The sequence below is a fragment of the Cetorhinus maximus genome, chromosome 20 (assembly GCF_964194155.1).
Source record: "Cetorhinus maximus chromosome 20, sCetMax3.hap1.1, whole genome shotgun sequence".
Classification (NCBI taxonomy): domain Eukaryota; kingdom Metazoa; phylum Chordata; class Chondrichthyes; order Lamniformes; family Cetorhinidae; genus Cetorhinus; species Cetorhinus maximus.
In genome coordinates this window covers 71,844,599-71,864,729 of record NC_135898.1, presented here as the reverse complement: position 1 = coordinate 71,864,729, position 20,131 = coordinate 71,844,599, and the positions used below count along the sequence as shown (strand labels likewise).

Here is a 20,131-nt window from a genome sequence, read left to right as displayed (position 1 = left end):
GCATGCACACTCGGCGCACACTGTGCGCTGGCGCACCTTGCATGCTTCCCCTGACACAGACCTGGGCCAGATTGGAAGCTGCTGAGGGCAGGATGTGACCCACGGCAGTAGTTTGCCCAGGCCTGAAGTGCAATGTTTCATGATTGATACGGTACAAGATGAAAGAAAGCTCCCCAGAGAGATCATCAGGAACCAAATCTGAATTGTAAGACCCAACATTAGAACAATAATTGTTTCTAAGCCCTGAAACACCTGCACAGCAATGACTGAGGGTGATTCCTCTGTCGGGTTTCAATCATCGCACAGCCAGTTGTAGGAAAAATGTTGTCTACTTAGTCTTCAGGCACCAATCAAAAAACACTTACTGCGCTGTCTTTTACAGTTTCCTTTCCAAATTCCTTCAAGTTGTACATCCACCCTCCCCTTAATAGAATAATCTCTGACAGACCAAGGCCAGGATTTTCCAGCCCCACCGCGGCGAGACTCGCCGCAGGGTTTGCGGTGGTCCAGCCAAATGTCCATTGAATTTCAGCGGGACCAGATGATCCCAGTGACCGGCAGGGCCAGAAAATCCTGCCCCAAGAGCGACACTAAGGAGATCTGATAATACATATAATAAAAAAACATTCACTGCAGTTTCAAAAAACTTCTTCCCCAATGCAAACTTTGTTTTCCTGCCTTCCTCCTCTGTTAAAGTGAATAGAGCCTTTGGGTGACTTGCATTCACGGTGGCTCCATTCATCTTAATAGGGGTCACAATACAGGTTGCAAGTTGATCAGGAACTTCCTGACTCTAGGTAGTATCACATGGTTGGGTACACTGCATACTAACATGGTTACACAGACATGAGAGGAATACTTTCAACAAAACATACTCACCGTAGAGTTTCATTCTGTGATAAGAAAGATTTATGGTGATTGGAATAGAAGGTGAAGGCTATGGTTACAGAATGAGAGTGACCCTAGACTAACTAAACAACATGCCTCACATCAATCAAAATGGGCTTTTGTCATCTCTGAAAGCAGAGGCTGAACTAACTGGTGCACTATTTGGAAAGATTTTTTGTTTGGAAAGAGTACACAATGAAAATTATCTCTAATAATTGTAAAAGAGCGCAAGCAAAGCATCGGTGAAGGGAATACATCAAGTACAAAGCTGTTGAACAGAAGGATCTGTTTGCACTCTTCAATCATCTTTGTGTTTAGGAGGGTACGGGTAAATATATAAACCAATCTAAGCACAACTTCACAGGTTCTATTGTATTGAGGTGGATAAAGACTTGTATTGTAGAAAGGTAAGAACTATTCTGCATCAGGCAGCCAAGTGAGGACTCTTGTAGATAAATGGTGTAAGTATAGCTATGGCAACCAGGCTGGAGCACAGTTCTGCATCACAAGGACAGATCAAGTGAAAGGGCACAACCAACCACAAAATTTCAAATTAGAACTTAATAGCTTTGCATGCAGCTCCAATGGTATTGTTCTGCCAGAGGACATGTTTTTCCCAGAAGAATATTACTACTGAATTCTCAATAGATACAAGCAAATAAAAAAACACTGGGCTCCATTTTCCAGCCTGTGTCCTTCAGTTCTTGGGGCTGATGTGCTGTGACATCCACACTGGGCAGGAAGAGAAGCACCTGATTTTTCAGGAACAGATGCATAGCAAGCACCCAGACTGGATTGGTCCTTCTATTGGGAGATTGCTAATGGGGGAGGTGGAAATAGCCAGAAAAGCCACAGCCAAAAATAAAAAGGATTGGAATGCTTTCCCATCCTAAAGTCAGAAATTTACCCCCTCCCGAGCAGACTGGCAGGCGGTGGCAGGGGAGTGTAAAATCAGGGGGAGATTGGGCCCATTAACTACCCGCCTTTGTTGGTATTTCACCAGCTGTTCTGACACCCAGTGCCCAATGGAGGGTGTCCCAGCGAAAAGCTACCCTCATTTGAAACCGCCCCCCACGCCTGCAAGGGTCTGCCTGACTGGCCTCAGCAAGGTCGCCCCACTTACCTTCTGGTCCAGCCTCCTCCATGGCTGTTTGATGGGGACTGACCACTTGTTTCAACAGAGATCTAAGTGCCACGTGAGTGCATTCGATTGCACCCTGCACCTGTGGGAAACCCGAGACCTGAAGAATCCTATCACTCTTGCATCCTGGCTGTCCTGGTACCAGGCGAAATGCACGAAGTTGTGTGCCCTCGCAAAGATGGCATCTGTGCCCTCATGGATGCATTTGTGGGTGGAGGCTTCTGATCCCACAGAGGTCACCTGTGAAGCCCTGAAAGGAGCAACTGGTATAGAAATTAAGCGTTGCGGTCACTTTCACGGCCACTGACAGTGGATGCCCTGCATGTTCCCATGGTGCCAAATCCTGCAGTAGCTGGCAGAGGTGACCGACCATTTCACTGGACATGCGCAGTCTTCGGCAACACTGGTTCTCGGTCATCTGCAGGAATGAAAGGTGGTGTCTATTGATGCTGGGTCGAGCTAGGCAGTGACCAGCAATGGCTCACTGTGGCTCTTCGGCGGTGTGTGCGGGAGCCCCAGCTGCCCCTTCTTCCGGAGGGTGCTGCTCCTCTCTCTGTGTAGCCAGTCATCTCAGTTGCTATCTTCTCCATCGCCTTTTCCCTCTGTACGTCACGAGGCATATAGCTAGTTCACCAGGCTCCATGATCCTGATGCACTCCTCCTGCAGAGAGAGATGTGGGTTAGGCTTGGGCGTTCTAAGAACCTCTCTTGGTTAAGTCTGAAGGTCCCTTAATGCATCCCAGAGAGTGCTGGCCACCACTTGGATGGCCAGAGTTTACTGCGCTGCATGGCTGCTCGAAACCCCATTCACCTCCACTCCACTCCACCTGATCAATTGGTGGCAGCTTTGCCCATTGGACTGTATGCTGTGCTCTCAGCTCAGGCGCGGGCATTCTGCTAACCCACAATGTAAGGCTGCACTGTTAGCTTGAACCATGGGTGAGACTAGTCCAAACCTGAATGATGACATTGCAAGGGGCTGTGAGCGCCTCCACCAGTAACTGCTTCAAGGCCAACTTTAGCAAGGAGATTGTACAATGTGCCCAGTCGTCCAACTGTTCTGCAGTCCACAAAAACACTCATTAGTTTTCAGTCTGTGCCCAAGGGGTGAAAAACGCTGGAGCACTTGGTGGCACTTTCATACCTCTGCGTTGCTTGAGTGGGCAGATAAGCCAGAGGCCCGACTCCAAGTATGCCAATGTTGCTGCGCCTGAACTGTCTCAGCTGCAGGAGAATGGTCACTTTATACAAGGTTTCCCTAATGCATGGCTGCTTCCCTCCACCCCACCCTGCATGTGCTTGTGCTCTACCGTCAACCACAGGGCAGCCCTTGCGCCCCCCCCAACTCGCCCCAACTGCAGAGCAGCCCTTTCTCCCCCCCCAAATCGCCTCAACCTTGAAGACCAACAGGCGACCCTCGCGAGCATTGCACAACCTTACTGTGCTCTCACAAGCAATGATGCCGACGTGGGCGGACAATCCAGCAGCGGGCTGGCCTTGTAATGATGTGCAGATGTATTGCAATGTGGTTCCTGACTTCTGATGGTGGGAAACGTGGCCTGCCATCAACAGGCTGAGCGGATGATTACATACTGGTTTCATGAGACCGTCAAACCAATTTTTTGCTTTCTCAGCATATTGTCCGCTTACACCACTGAATACCAGCGGACACGGAAACCTCCGCCCATAGACAATTCTGATTCTGTGCAGCAAATGCTGACACAATGCTGGACTTGGTGAATCCGTGACAGTCAATGTGTAACACTGACATTTGTCATATATTATGACACTCTTGCACCATGTTCTGACGGCACTTAGGTCATCTGAGCAGGAGTTAAGAACTGAGTTATGTGTATTTCATTAATCTTCCTTACAAGATTCAGAAACACTTCTCATCGATGTGCTTAAGTAACAATTTTTTGAAGACTTACAGTGCACTGGGTATCTTGTCAGTTTGGGTTTTCCTCACTGGTCCTGGTGAGGTTGCCCCTCTCACCTACACTCTGGGCCTTTAGTGCTGCTCCTGGTCTCAAGCCTACTGCAGTCCCAGCGAGGGTGTTTCTGGGACTGAAGAGCTGCTGTGGCCATGGCGGGGAATGCCGTAGCCATTGAATTCAGTCCAACCTTTTTATTTCACAATATTCAGTCTGCAGCCAAGTTGACTATAGTGACACTAGGGGGGACTTTTAGGGCCCAACCAGCCGGCGTATTTGCAAGGGGTGGATGTTGAGGCACGTAAAATGAGACGGGTGGCTAGCCCACTGTCTTCCTGCCCATCCCTGAGCTGTGCCCCATAATATGCTGGACGAGCAAGGTATCAGCCACCCAGCCTGCCTTTAGGCGTATTGAGGCCCTTAATTGGCCAATTAATGGCCTATTTCTGCTGAGAGTCTGAAGCGTTTGTGCTTCAACAGTGATTGAACAGAACCTTCATTCCGAAGTACTTTTTCCATCCGTCACATACACATAGCATCCTTATGTTCTGCTCTATTGTCTCACCATCGCCATGAGCTCCTAGGCCTGACAGAATTACCATCCTGACTGTGAGACCGCCATCAGCCGCCAGGCCAACCTGGAACTGTACGCGTCTTATCTTTACCTCTCCATGTCCTTCTACTTTGATCGAGGTGACATTGCATTGAAGAATTTTGCCAAATTCTTTCTGGAGCAATCTCATGAGGAGCAGGAACATGCTGAGAAACTCATGAAACTACAGAACCAGCGACGAGGGTGCATCTTACTCCAAGATATCAAGACACTAGATTGTGATGAATGGGGAAGTGGCTTGGATGCAATGGTGTGGTCTTTGGAGCTGGAGAAGAGTGTAAACCAGTCACTTTTAGAATTGCATAAACTGGCTACAGCCAGGAATGACCCACATTTCTGTGACTTCCCGGAGACCCTCTACTTGGATGAACATTTCAAGTCTATCAAGCTATTCGGAGACCATGTAACCAACCTGTGGAGATTGGGCTCTCCTGAAAGCAGAATAGCTGAGTATTTATTTGACAAGCACACCTTGGATAAAGACAACAGCTGAACACCTGAACTGTCTATCCCTTGCTGCTTGACTCTGAAAAGCTCAGTGCATGTTTAACTTATATTTGTAGTCTGTCCAGCTTTCACACCACCCAATTATGTAATTGATTATGCCACCATAAATTTGAATGGGTTTGATTAAGCTACATATCGATGGATTACTGAAGTGTACTTGTAGAAAATGTTCTTTGGCTTATCTCCAGATAAAGCAACTTGAACCGAAAAAAAAACTTCTGGCTGGGGAAGACAGCACAAAGGAGGCCAACCCACTTCACCTGTTAGGTGAAAAGGCAGGAAGGAAGAGGGGGTACTTCCTTTGGGGGTTTCCCAGTGCCCAACGGGGGCACCACATCCCAAGCTATTAACCCCCATTATGCCGTGCCACCACCCTCCAGCACGCGCACACCCTCCCTGCACAATTCCCTCATTAAGGCCGACCCCAGCATATTATCACGTTGGGGCAGCCTTTTTTAAAGCCAGTGGGTTCATGACTGATCTTTCTGCCATGGCGGCAAGCAATATGCTCCCCAGAAAATTCAGCCCATTGTGTATTTAGTCCAGCCAATTAATTAAAATGCTTCTGCATGGTGGTGAGTTCCAACTTGGTGCATCCAGAAAGTATGCCCATTAATATCTACTTTGATGCAGAAAATATTTCAGTAAGTATATGCGCGCAGCTGTCAATATTGAAGAAATATATTGACAAGGAAGTGCTGCAGGTTGCAAACTCATATGGTATTTATTATTAATGATATAGTTCAAGAAAGGACATGTTTTCAACCCAAACTAAGTGACTGACATTCTTAATGAGTGACACCTGCCATGCCTATCTCTAATATCTCTTGTCGAAAGCAAGAGTAGATCCTACAAACACAGCCAGCATTGCTGGCATACTGTGAAGGGTGTTTAGAAGCAAGATCTTTCTGCTCATAATTGTTCCGCTGGCTGTTTTGTGGGCTACATACAATGAAAATTGGAATTGAGAGGAACTGTGGTCTCATCCACACTTGCAGAGTATATGGAAGTTCCCCTATAGCACTCTCAAGTGACACTAGTCTCTCTTTAATATGGTCAAAACTTCTCCCAATCCAGCTCATATGAAACATAATTTTGAGAGCTCACAGGAATTGATAGCCGTTTTCTCTATTAATGATCGCTTTGAACATCTTCAAGCATTTGGATTGTTTTATGGAATGGCTGTTTTCTCTTTTTATTCTGTCTTTTTGAGATGTTCTGTTCCTCACAAGGAATCCTTGTCTTAGGAATCTGTGGAGTTTAATATACTACAACAACTTGCATTTATATGTTACCTTTTATGTACATAAACATCTCAAGGAATTTCACAGAGGCAATTTTTTTTTTAGAATGTGTTCAGAGTCAAAGAAGGAGATACTAGGAGCAGCAACCAAAACCATAGTCGGAGGAGTGGATTCTATGGAGGGTCTTGAAGGAGGTGAGGTGGATGGAGAGGTTTAGGGAGGGAATATCAGAGCCTGGGGCATAAGTAACCAAAGGTATAGCTCCCAATAGTGGGAAGAAGGTAGAGGGAAAGGACAAGTCTCTAAAGTCAGAGCAATGTAGATTTCAGGGGTTGAGGAGTTGATGGTGGAGCCGTAGCTCTGTCGGGCTGGAGGAGGTTACTGAGTTCTGGAGCGACAGAAAAAGGAAGAGATTGAAAAACAAGGCTGATAATTCTAAATGGCCCAGAGCCAATCCCAGTTAACGAGGACATACATAATGCGTCAGCGGAACTTGGTGCCAGTTAGGATAGGGGCTGCAGACATTTAGAAAGATTGAAATTTTTAGTAGGTGGAGTATGGGAGGCTGCCCAGAAGAGTATTAACATTCAACTTTAGTCCACCTCCTTTCTTCTGCGGCTCATAATGGCACAAGGCACCTAAAGATGAAGCATACAGAACAGACTTTCTTGATTTCCAACCTGGACAATCTATCAATACTCTAGGTAGAATAAGGCTTTCAGTTTCTGGTTTTGTCTTCCAAACCCTCCGAACAACGGTTGAAAACCATGGAGGGAGATTTTTTTCCCTCGTCAGGTGGGCACAGTGGGGCGTTTAAGAAGCTGAATGCCATACTTGATCACGGCAGGACCGCGATTTCATGCTGCCGGACCAATTAAGGCCCGCCCAGCGTGAGTCGCGTGCGGTAGTGCTGCCTGTTTTGGGGGTGGGGGGAGAGCGAGCAGGGAACTTTGCTGGTGCGCGTTGGAAAAGCTGCCTGAGGCACAGAGCTGCCTCAGGGAGATGAACAGTTTAAAACATTAAAAATGAAGATTTTAAAAATGTTATAAGACATGTTCCCTCATGTGACTCTGTGACATGAGCAGGAACATATTATAAATGAAATGTTAAAACTTTTATTTAAATTTGCTGTTGGAAACCTCATCCCGCCTGAAGGCCGCTTGGCCTTCTCGCCTGCCCGTCAACCATAAGATTGGACGGGCAGCGGAGAATTTCTTTCAATTATAACTTTAATGGCCTTAATAGGCCTTTTAATTGTTGGTGGGCGCGCTGCTGACTCCAGCGTGCACCCGCCGACCACCCGAAATATCGAGTGAGTGCACGATGACATCGGGACGCTCGCCCAACATCATCGCATGTCATTTTACGCTTGGTCGGGTCGGGTGCGTGCCTGCCCGACGAGCTAAAAATTCTGGCCCATGTTGCTTTATACACCATATTTTACCTACATCAAAGGTACATGTTACAGGTAAGACCTCATGATGTAATTGTTCCTGGATCTTTTGAAAACAGTTTATTTAAATAAACCGTTGCAGTTGGTTTACTTCAAAACAACTCTTCTCCACAAGACTTCCTTACCAAACAGTTCTCGAATCCCTGGAGTAGTAATTTTATTTACAATTACCTTTCTATACTACAGTGAATAGTGTCCTCCACCGATGTTCATTACACTAGCCACTAAAGTCATTCGTGCTTGATGTCTTCCCGGTCACTTATTTTCTTGCACAAACGCTTCTCATAATAATATTCATACATCAAAAGCAGAAGATAGACTTTGCTTCCTTCCTGCAACATCCTCAAGCTATCTTGTTTATGTTGGAAAGCCTGTTGTTCTTACATACAAAGAAGTTGTATTAATAGCTCTTAACTCCCCAAAATGTCCACCATACAACTTCAGGATATCCAACAGCATCAATGAAGGTTTGAGCAGCAGATGGGGTGAGGTAGGAATAAGGAAGAGGATGTTATAGAGGTAGAAGTAGTCAGCCTTAGTGATGGAGGGGACTTGGTGCTGGAAGCTCAGCTCAGGGTTGAATATGATGCTTAAGTCGCAAGAAGTCAATATAGATGAAAAATTAACAAAATAACCACATTGTGATGCCATATTTATAGTAAGGGTGCTTGGCAGAGCAAAGGTTAATGTGGAACTGGAGAACAGTCCTGCCCACAGTATGATGTAGAGAGACACATGACAGTAGATAGGAGACAGAGCAGTATGGAGAGAGCCAAGGAGAGGTCAGCATGAAGTTAGCTCCAAGTTTGGGCTGTACTTTGCACATAAATAAATATTAGGTGTTACCAATAAACACTACTGTTCAACCTTACAAGCCTCTGAACCTCTTTGTGGGATCTATTGAACAAACCCTTACAATATGGTGGCAGCTCATGAACAAACCCAGAACTGAAAAAGCTGGCAAAGGACCCCAGAATCTGAAAAACTAAAGGAACAGCATCCTGACTTGACTGAAGTGCACCTGAACTGAAGACACAGCTGGAAATCGCCTAAAAAGCAGCTTCATTGCAGATGTGGAGCCTGAAGGGCAGAAGAAAAATCCACTGTGCAGCTAACAGACTCCACCAGGTCATGTGGCGGTACATTGTGAACCCCCATTGATTGCAGAGCCAAAGGACCTAACAAGGGTGAGCAAAAATTCAGTTCTAAGGCTGAACTAGCCTTAAGGTGTCTTCAGGCTATTAATGAGTCAGAGCAGTTCATTTCATCAATCACTGCGGCTAGCCAGGGTTCAGAGTCAGTGCCAAGCGACAAGGTCCGTTAAAAAAGAAACAAAGTTTTAAAATCTCAGCCAAAGCCAGGAATTACCTTTTAATCACTCTCACATACATTCTAAAGGACCCAAACCTTTGATTAAAAAATTCGCTACAAGAAATCAATCCCTTTGAGGTTGGGTCCACGATCACCACGGGAACCCACCAAAACCCAACCGGCACTGGAAGAAGCATTGAGAAAACCATTACTGCAGCACCATCTTTAAAATTGAAACAGCGTTTAAAGCTGTACACCCATGAGCTGAAACCAACCATGGATAATAAATCAACCCTACCAGATTAATCTGGACTGATACAAAGGCCAGACTAGACGCAGAAGTGGGGACTTTGGTGAATAAGATTTTCAGGATACATGATAGCTTCAGGATTAGATAAGGAGACAGAGGTTGAAAAAGTGAATACACTACCGTACTCAGCATGTCCGATATTCCATTGCAAGGCAAGGAATAAATGAAGCTTCAGATAAGTTTGAAGATGTTTTGATACCAACTTTAATTTAAGAAGTAATAAAATTTTAGAGTGAGCTAAGTTCAAGAGATAAGTCTAACAGCCTGGAGAACCCGTTGACTCTTTCATAAACAAATTATACAAATTGGCTGAAGGTTGTGACTACGGCGACCTTAAGTCGGAGCTCGTACGAGGCCAGATAGTAGTCGGAATGGCTGATGATGCCCTTTCAGATATAATAAGGGCAAAAGAAGATCTGACTCTAGAAAAGACCATCCAAATAATCAGCCAGTCTGAAATTCATCAACAACACCATTCCATTTTACATGGCGAGGTTAAGCCATGGGATAGAGCAACTCCAACTATCCAGCTCATAAAGCGACAGAAGTCCAGGAAGACTCCAGGCAAAAGAAGACAATCCCCAAACAGACCACATGACAGTGGGAGACCATGTCAGTGCTGTGGAGCCAAAAGACCTCACAGGTGAGAGCAATGTCCAGCAACCTCTGCACTGTGTTTGTTTCAACTGCAACCTGCTAGGACACTTTGGAAATCTGTGCAAGTCTAAGACATTGAGACATGCGGAGGATCCCCAAACAGTCCCCAGACGAGATTGAGGTACCACACCAAGAAGAAATCCAACCATGTTTCTTGGGCGAGGATCCCAAATTCCCCTTTTGGAATGCTGACATTTCCATAAATGGTCACCTCACCAATTTCAAGTGAGACACGGGAGCCAGTGTTACAGTCCTCCCAGGTAAGGAACCGTGGCTGAAAGACCTCTGGCTACGAATGACAGACGCACCACTCTATGACCCTGCACTGGAGCACCACATTTCTTGCCCAGACATCTGAACAGGGCCTCCTGAGGAATGTGAAAATTCCATGCCACAGTTATACACTGCCCCTTAACTGGACACTTTATTCTCCCAGAACTAGTCCAAAGCTATTCTCCGCCCTTGGGGGTGTGCTTCCTTTTTCCTTTCCCAGATGAGTAAATCCTAATCCTAGAATTGACTTTCACTAAGAGGGTTACACAGATGATTCCTTCTTTCTAGCCCAGGCTAGATGAATCTTCCATCCGCCTTTATCTCCTCACAGCCTCAGTCATTTCAATCTAAGTGCGAGCTCCCACCCACATTCTGCGTGGTGAACAATAGGATCAGCATTTTCTCTGCTTCGGGTGCAGGATTAGCTACCTTTATCTCCTACTCTCTCTCACACACACAGATTTTTGCACACTCACTTGTGCCCATGAGGTTCAGTGATATCTTAGGAAACCCTGTAACCCTAATGCTACAGTAGCTTTCTATGGACTTCTCCCTTTCCAAAGTCCATCTCCATGACAGCATGAATCACATTGACATTGTATCCAGGTAGAAATGCTAATTAGCTATTCTCTAGAGCCTCAACTCCATTCTAGCTTGGAATTAAATAGACAGTTTAAAATTTAACCATTTATAAAGCCTGGCATTCCTAACACCTCCCTGTGAGACTTGGAGACTAATAGTCTGCCCACAGTCCTCAGAGATGCTCTTGCCATTGTCCATAGCTGTGATCATCTTGCACCTACTCAGCAAGTCTCTTGTCCTCACAGCAACCAAGCCACCCAGGGAGAATACAGAGCAAGTCACATGACCCTCTTTACTACTCCATTTTATCTTAAGTTAAAAGGAGTCCCAAAACATAACAATCTTATAAACTTCGTATTTGTAACAATAGGAATTTATAAGTGAAAATAAACAAGTATGTTCAAAATGCTATGTTTATATTAAAAATCTTGCATCTATGATATGCTTTTTATTGTTGCTAGCCCAGAACATTTATAGATGAAAGTTTGATTAAAAACTAGCATAGACTTGCAAAATATTTGTGGTCAAATTAGTAACTTTATTTCAATTGTGCTTCTTTAAATACAGGATTACTAGTTATTCTTTCACCAGGGTCTTTAATAGAATCAAAACTTCTCACTTTGGAAAAGCTGCTTAAAACTGTCCATGTGTAAAAACAGGCTTAGGAATATAAATACAAATTTTGCCAAGAGTCTTGTCTTGTGACTTGTTTATGGTCGTAGCATATGAAAGTCTATTTGGGAACTGTTTTCTCCTGAGTTGAAATGGTAGATTTATATTTGATAGGCTCAATATTATTCGAGAAATAAACACTGTTTCCTTGAAACCTGTTATAATTTCACCATCCATCTTTAAAGAAAATAGCTTCCTAACTATCCATCTTGTTCAATGCCAAAGTCCTTGTTTAGGATTCAAGTTTGGCAGCAACATTATAACTGCTGCTTTCTTGAGTCAAAGTAAGTGTGGTGGGCATGCCCATTGGACATAGACTGTGTAGAAACTCTGGAGAGCACCGAGTGTGATCATCTTCTTCATCTATAGAATCAACACTGTTGTATTCTTTTAACTGACAGCTGTTCTAAATCTTTTTCATTCAAATTGAGTGAATTGTCATTTTTAGCATGAAGAATAGTTTTCGCCTAATAAATTGAGTCAAATAATTGTCCCTGCTATTTTGCCACACTTGGCGCATTTTATCATCTCACCCACCCCTCCCATCCCATCCCCTCCTCATGCCATCCCCATCCCATTCCGTCCGTCCTTCCCATGCCCTCCCCATCCCGCTCTTGCTATCCCCATCCCTTCCATCAATCTCATCCCACCCCACCCCTCACAGAAACTGTTTCTCCAACCAGGGTGACTTTGTGGTTGGGTTCCCCTTACTTTCTGCAGTTTTTGTTCTCCACCGAACCCCTACCTGCTGCTGCTGTTGCTGCCAACTGTGGGCAGACGCACTTGTGATGTGCAATCCAGACCTCCACACACCCCATGTGCCTTTGCGTGCGTTGGCCTTCGCCCACCAAATAGACCCATCAGCAGGCCCCTTAAACTGACCAATCAAAAGCACATGAGCAGACATAAACTGACTTCTCATTCTCTACATGACTGCTGACTCATGCCTACTGAAGTTCTGAGCAAAGGGCATCAAGCTAAAACATTACTGTTTTACTGTGTCACTGAAAGTGCTGAGATGCTGAGTATTTCCATTATTTTCCATTTCTATTTCAGGTTTTCAGCATCGGCAATATTTTCTTTTTGACTTATTTCTGCCTGTTTTACACCTGGTTTGTTGTTTCTGTGCACCTGAACCTGTTGGAATTATACTGCCAAACAGTGTTGATACCGAATCACAGATAATAGTTCAATGTTTAATGTCAAGAGTAGACTTGCATCACATCTCCCACTAAAGCTCTTAATGTTTGATTATAGGATTGAGTAGCTTTGAAGAACAGCACAGTTCTTCACAACATACTATTGCTGTGTTAGCTGCTGCAACAACCATGACATGCATGCATTTAACATTTGAAAGAGCTAAAATATGCCTGTTTCCAGTAACAAGCCATCTGTCTCGACTTGCAGTCTTGAATTAAAGGGGTTTGTTCAACTCAGCAAACCCCAGTCAAAAACCAACCAGGCACCCAAGCGCTTTCGTTGAACATTAGTCAGTTTTCATGTGCAATGAGTGTAAATGCCAACATCAGTGAGGCACCATTATCTATTTGACCATTGCACATAGCCCTATTATTTTCTACTGCCCATTTTGAGGAAAAAGCTGAAAGCTGAAGTATTACATGCAAGTACTTCTAAGCAGATATACAGGGAATAGTCCCCCAGTATTGGATCGACAGAGATTTGAATGTCTCCTTTCGTGTCTGCACCTGTAGATTCTTGCACATCATTCTAACATTGGTGAATTGCCATTCTGCAAATTCTGTAGCATTATTCTTATTGATGCAGATAAGTTAACATGCAAAAATGCCATAATGCGCAGTTTTAATGGCTGGTTGTGAACTTGACACTTGCGTTGGAATTTAGTTGACACTTGAAAATGTGTTTTGAGGACCTTCCAAATGGATGGTGTGTAAGCAGTTTTATATATCTGTACTATTTGATTTCCCATGTTACTCTGTTACACTGTATACGTTGTTGGAAAAATTAATTTTCACATGCAGGCTTTACAGGCTACTTTTGCATGTACAAATTCTGAAAGGAAATTTGTTTTCAAGTCATTACACACGGGGCGGAATCATCCCAGACTTGCACAAAGTGCGGTAGTAGGCCGGAAAAAAGTTGTTTTACCCGCTGGCCGCAACGGTGGGTTTTCGCGCCGTAATGTCCCATTCCTGCCTCATTCATTATGTAGCCACAGGAAACACGCCGTCTTGCTGGTGGGCGGCCTCCAATTTACCCATCATATCGTTACCTCGCCACTCCCTCATGCAGGGCGCCATATTGAAACTGCCTCAGTGTGCACACTTCTCAATGCTTGCAGCCCAGGACTGCTCCGGTGAAGACAAGGCCCCAAAACCAAGAAGAGTGCAGTCCCTGATTCAGTGACGCATCCTTGGGATTCCTTCTGGATGCTGTGGAGGCCCAAGGTGATGTCCTTTACCCCTGCTCTGGCCTCAGGAAACCCATCAGTCTCTCAACTCCAGCTGGGGAGACGATGGCAGAGGTGGTCAGTGCCAATGCTGCACACAATAGGTCGGCCATCCAGTGCAGAAAACAGATAAATGATCTCACCAGGCTGCCAGGGTAAGGCAACCATCTCATCGCTCAAAACTCACACACAAATGAGTCCATCATGCATTCACTGGTATCTCACTCACTGGTCAGGGGACATCACCACACACTCTGTCACACACGCACCCCCACATCTCCTTCTAGTCTCATCTCCTCTGGAGACTGCCACCTCAACCCTCACCATCTTGAGGCACCTTGCACAGATCAACATGTACCCTCACGCACACCCTGGGATACCCCCTTCCTCAGTACATCCCTTGCCCTGCAGCTTCTTCCCTTGCCAGAGGCCGCTTCTCACCCTTCCCTAAGCAAGCCCTAGCCCTGCAGTCATTGAAAAGCCACCCCTGCCTTATGGCTGGTCTGGTAGGTAGAGACCTGCCCATGGACCGCCATAAAAGTGATGTGGTGCTGCCTGCAAAGCCTGGCGCTGATGACCACAAGTGCAGCCTGATGCAAGGTAGGCAAACCTTAAAGTCCCGAGTGAAGTCAGCTCACCAGGTGCACGTTGCTTATGATCAGTTGTGAAACACATCAGTGTGCAATCACGTCAATGTGCCCGAATGATCCAGCGTAGGGGCTGATTCTGGTGAGCAGGGCTTATAATGATATGCTAAAGTATTGAAATTAGGTTCCCGACATGCAGCGGCAGAAACACGGCCCACCATTGATGGGTGGAGCGGATGATCGCAAACTGGCATGAAACCGATTTTTGGCCTTCTCGCCATATTGTCTTCCCCACCCCGCCCTCCAAGATCCCAACGGGGCCAGAAAATTCCGGCCACCATATTCAATGTGCACATAGCTTTCCACTGCAAATAAAGCAACTTCAAATATAATTAAGAATATGTTTTGGCTTTGGCGCCATTTATAATATTTTTCTTATGCAAAGCAGTTTTCTTTACTTTATAATGCTTGCAAATCTACAGAAATTACTGCATACCTAGAGTTGCAAAAATATTTCAATACTTTCACAGTCAGTAAAATTTCCTTTGTATAATATGTCGCTTAAATTTCTGTTCAAGTAGAAATCACTATGATCACAGAATACATTCTGAAGGGTATTCTATTGTGCACCAAATATGTATGAGGGGTAGGGTAATTTGGCAGCTTGCCTCAATCTCTTAAAAATACAATGATTGAAGGTTATTTTATAATAAGACCTTTTAATATCTCTTGATACCCCGTGCAAAGCCTTGTGGCAGTGGAGGGTGGTGTGTGACATAGAGCAGATTGTATGCTCCTGGCTAATAGAATTGTCCTGTGTATTTACTTTACAATGGCAGTGCCAGCCTAACTTGAAACTGATGCCACAATCATACGATAGCTGAAACTTAAATCTGAAATTGGGTCTCAACTAGACACCGGGTGAAGCAGAGAAATGCTCTCGAGAATGGAATCTCAGTCTGCTTCACTTGAGATTCAGTAATTGCATTTACACACTATAAGTGCAATGTTAGTGTGAAGTAGACACTGACTACTGTTGATGAAGTTTGCACAGTGTTGTTATTTTAAATGGGAGCTGGAGGGTTAAGAATGGTTTTTGGTTTGAACATATTTGCAGGCAGAAAGTGTTCCAGGCTCATGGGGCTTAATTTTCCTTTGCGTCTGGCACATTTTCAAATACTGCAGGTCACTGATTTCCTGTGTAATGAATGAAGAAGTAAAACTGTCCCAATTAGGAATAAAGTCACTGGAAAAATTTTGTTCATGCCCTTAGCGTCTTAACTTTTTAAGAGACGAATATGCCACTTTGAATTGTACCTGTTCATTTTAAGTGTGTTATTGTTCTGAAGTAATATGAAGAGTACTGTAGCTTCTAAGACTTTTTATATTTATGTTTTATTTTAACCTGGCCTAAATTACACCCTATGTTTAGAAGCATAATCTCTTGGTAACAAGGTAGTTTAAAGCTTTTAAGCTGATGTTTGCACATTGTTATTGTGTGCTTTGCTCAGTAAAGTATAGTACAACCTATAAGTTCTATATGTCATGATTTTTTAAAATATGCCTGCCGGAAACACTATATTAAAAAGTGAAGGAGGAAATAGTCATGCACAAACTGAAGTACAAAAAATAAAACAGAATTTAGTCAAAAGCAAATTCTTCAAAGTGCGCTTTTATAAGTAGGTTTTTTTTACACAAGCAGTAAGTTTATGTCAAACAAAAACAGAAAATGCTGGAAAAACTCAGCAGGTCTAACAGCGTCTGTGGAGAGAAAAGAATCAGAGTTAACGTTTCGAATCCTTACGACTCTTCTTCATAAAAAGTTTATGTCAATAGCTGTCAGTTAGCAGGATGTATGCTGCAGAATACAAGAAATCCTGATGTTAAAACCTTTCTGCTGCAGCTTTAGGTAATAAATTAGACAGGAATTAAATTGGAATCAAATTTGAAAATCCTGGCTTTGAAGCCAGATAGAGTAAAACACTTTAGCTCTTTTGTTAGCTTCATCGTTACTGATAAAGGAACTCTAACTGCAGGAGCTAGAACCCATTATGCTTTTAGCAAACACTTGAACATCTGCTAATGGAGTGATTCCAGCAGAAGCACCTAGACATGTCAACTTGCTGATGGCGATGCCAACTAACCAGTGCAATACAATGGTAGCTTTTGTGATTTAAATCTCCAATTCAAAATTATGGCAATGTAAACTGCTGCTAATTTAATCCAATAGGCATGTTTTGTTTTCTAGTGTGAGTGATACTCTTTTGAGTTATCAACAGTCACAGATTGCAACTCTTTTGAGTACAATCACAGTTCTTGGTTTCTAGAAGTGGGACATGAACCCACAACCCTCTAATTCAAAGGCGAGGGTGCTATGAACTGAGCCACAGCTGACACCTCTAGTGTGAGTGATGGTGAATCAAAATAAGTTTCTCTTTTCTTTTCTGCTACAATGAATTTAATGTTAATTTCACTAAAAGGATCCAAAATTAATTGTTATAGAATTTTACAATAAAAATTCATGCTTACTGAAAGCAATGTTGGGAAAGCAATTGTCCTTCAGGCCAATCTCCCCATTGCTACTAATTATCGGACATATTCCAGTCATTAACTAACCCTAAGCACCCAAAGGATTTCACGGATGACATGGCATGGGAGATATCTTAAAGCACTTCCTTGCCTGGTGCAGTCCATCTTGATTGTACAAGACAAAGTATGTTTTAAAAATAAAGACCTTCTCCAGTGCCGAAGACCACTGACCTCACTACACTCTGACTATGGCGCAGCCATTTGCCTACCTGCTCAACCTGGCCATGGTAGAAATACTGTCAAAAGCATTTAGAGGGGCCCGACCTCAGATGATCCGCTGAGGTCAACATCCATGGAGACCAGATGATGCAAAACACAATCCTGTGGGAGTCCCAGCAGATTAGAAAAGCTAGGCCAGTGATTGCACTCACCAGCTCTCTTAACAACTGACTGGTGATCCAGTCAGGATGATAATTTTGGGTTAAGTGCAATATACATCATGAATCTTGTGATCAGCAGTACACATGAGGGAGTGTTATCTCCTGATTCACTGATCACACTGGTTAGAGCTCATTTGTGCTATTGGACAGGACAATCTCAATGACAGAATTCCACCTCATGGGAAATGGTTAAATTTGTGTCACTGCTGAGACTTGGAGCTTTAAAGATCAGGGAGCACTTAGCAGATGGCAAGGATGTTTACACCCAGTTTGACATTATACTGGTGTTTTTTGTTCAAATCATGTGAGTTGGCACCCTCCTCATTCCAGATTTATACTCCCACTTTTGCATTTTTGCAGTAATCCAAAAATGGCAGTATAACATTGTTTCTTATATTTAATAAAAGCAGAAAATCTGGTGAAAGATCATTGACCAGAAATGTTAACTCTGCCTCTCTTTCCACAGAAGTTTTTTTTAACTTGTTCATGGATGTGGGTGGCTAGGCCAGCATTATTGCCCTTGTTCAGGGGACATTTTTAAGAGTCAACCACATTGCTGTGGGTCTGGAGCCACACATAGGCTGTATCAGTGAGGAGGGCAGATTTCCTTTCCTGAAGAACATTAGTGAACAATGGTTTCATATTCTATATATTTATTGAATTCAAATTCCACCATCTGCCCTGGTCAGATTTGAACCCAGGTCCCCAGAGCATTACACTGGGTTCAGGATTACCAGTCTAGTGATATTACCACTATGCCACCACCTTCCTACTGAGTGGTTCTAGCATTTTTGGTTTTTATTTCAGATTTTCAGCATCTGAAGTGTTTTGCTTTTATGTTTCCTTTCCTTTGTTCAGTTTTACACATTTATGTGGCATAGCCTTGTAATATTCATCACTGGAGCCATTAACTCTATGTGGCTCCACTTATGATTCTTCATGTTATGTGCGGACTCCACACACACACACAGATGGGACATTCGGCTCTGTGCTGCTGTTTATACTTCGCATGAGCCTCCTCACACTTTTTATATAAATCACTCCATATGTCCTTCTATTCCTTTCTCCCTTACGGTTAACTAGCTTATCCTTAAATGGAACTATGCAAGTCATCTCATCTATTCCTTATGGTAGCAAATTCAGCATCCACTGTCTTGAGTAAAGAGGTTTCTCCTGAATTCTTTTTTAAACTTATTAGTGATGATCTTATTGTGTCTCTCATTCTGGTGGGAAACATCTATGTTTATCCTGTCAAACCCTTTCGTAATCTTAAAGACCTCTATCAGATTACCCTCAGCCTTCTCTTTTCTGGAGAATAGAGCCCAACTTGTTCAACCTTTCCTGATAGGGATAACCTAGGAGTGATGGTGTCCAAGAGCACATGGGAAACCGGAAGTGCAGTGTCTATCAGTAGTTTTTTAACTCGGCCACCTCATTATCATGTTACTTCTGGGTTTCCTGTCCAACCAATGGCAGCGGGCAGGATGTGGACAGAATCTAAACTCTAGTATTTAGAGGGAAAACCCAAACATACAAGTTGAAGGAGTGGAGTTCACTGTCAGAGAGCTGGAAGTGTCAGAATGGAGTCCAGACGGGCAAAAGCTGCGCCTCGTTTCAGTGATAGCTCCCTGGGTGTGCTGCTGGGGGCTGTGAGGAATAGGAGAGAAATTCTCTTCCCTTAATGGGAGGAGGGAGCCTGCAGCTGAGACCAAGAAGGTGTAGTTTGAGGTAGCAGAGATCAGCAGCTGGTGCATTCTACGACTTTGAGATTCAATGCAAAAAGTGGTTTAATGGTCCTGCCAGGTCAAAAAGGTGAGTACAGTGGCAGATTCACCTACATCCTCCTGTGTGCATCACTGCAGCTCCCTCAATGTCTAACCTACCCCCATCACATAACTCCTCACACCCACTTATCTTGCGGGTGGACCCATCCTTCACTTTCTATGCAGTTCCTGATATCCCTGTCTATTCATTCACGACTCCCATTCACCCTTACCCTTATGTATTGTCATGTCACTTCCTCAAAGACTAAATGCACTGCATCCATTGGATGAACGCATGCCATTACTTTCACTGATAGGTCACTTCTTCGCCTCCTTGCAGGAGAGGGAGAGAACTGGAAGGAGCCCTCCACAGATTGCACAACTCATAACTGCAGAGAAGAGGTTTCTGGAGATTAGCGGAGTTTTGGCATCCCTGGTTGTCAGAAATGGGAAGCTCCCAGGCACTTGGTGACACAATTAAATAAAAGCCACCCACATGTCATACGGCTCTCAATCTTGTTGATGGTTTCAACAGTGAGTGAAGTATGGTCATCTTCAAAATGATAACTTGCAACCTTCTCATCTTGCCATGACTAATTCAAGCAAATTATCTGGAGTTGATTGAGGTGGCGGGTGACGAGTTCTTAGAGGAGCTAATTCCTCCTAAAGGTGCACCATCAGAAGATTCATTCAGAATAAGTTCAGATACTTACATGTTGGTGAGACTAGAAGGACAGATAGTTGGCTTTTCATCTGGTGACTAACATCTCACAAGTGAGCAACAGCAGATGGTGAGGAG

The 20,131-nt window shown here is 44.0% G+C and overlaps 1 protein-coding gene and 1 pseudogene across 3 annotated transcripts in view; both read left to right on the top strand.

Moving 5' to 3' along the window:
• Window positions 1-20,131, top strand: part of stk32c (serine/threonine kinase 32C) — a 358,713-nt gene that overhangs the window by 213,532 nt on the left and 125,050 nt on the right. The window lies entirely within an intron of this gene.
• LOC144694686 (ferritin heavy chain pseudogene) lies at window positions 4,505-5,198 on the top strand (annotated as a pseudogene).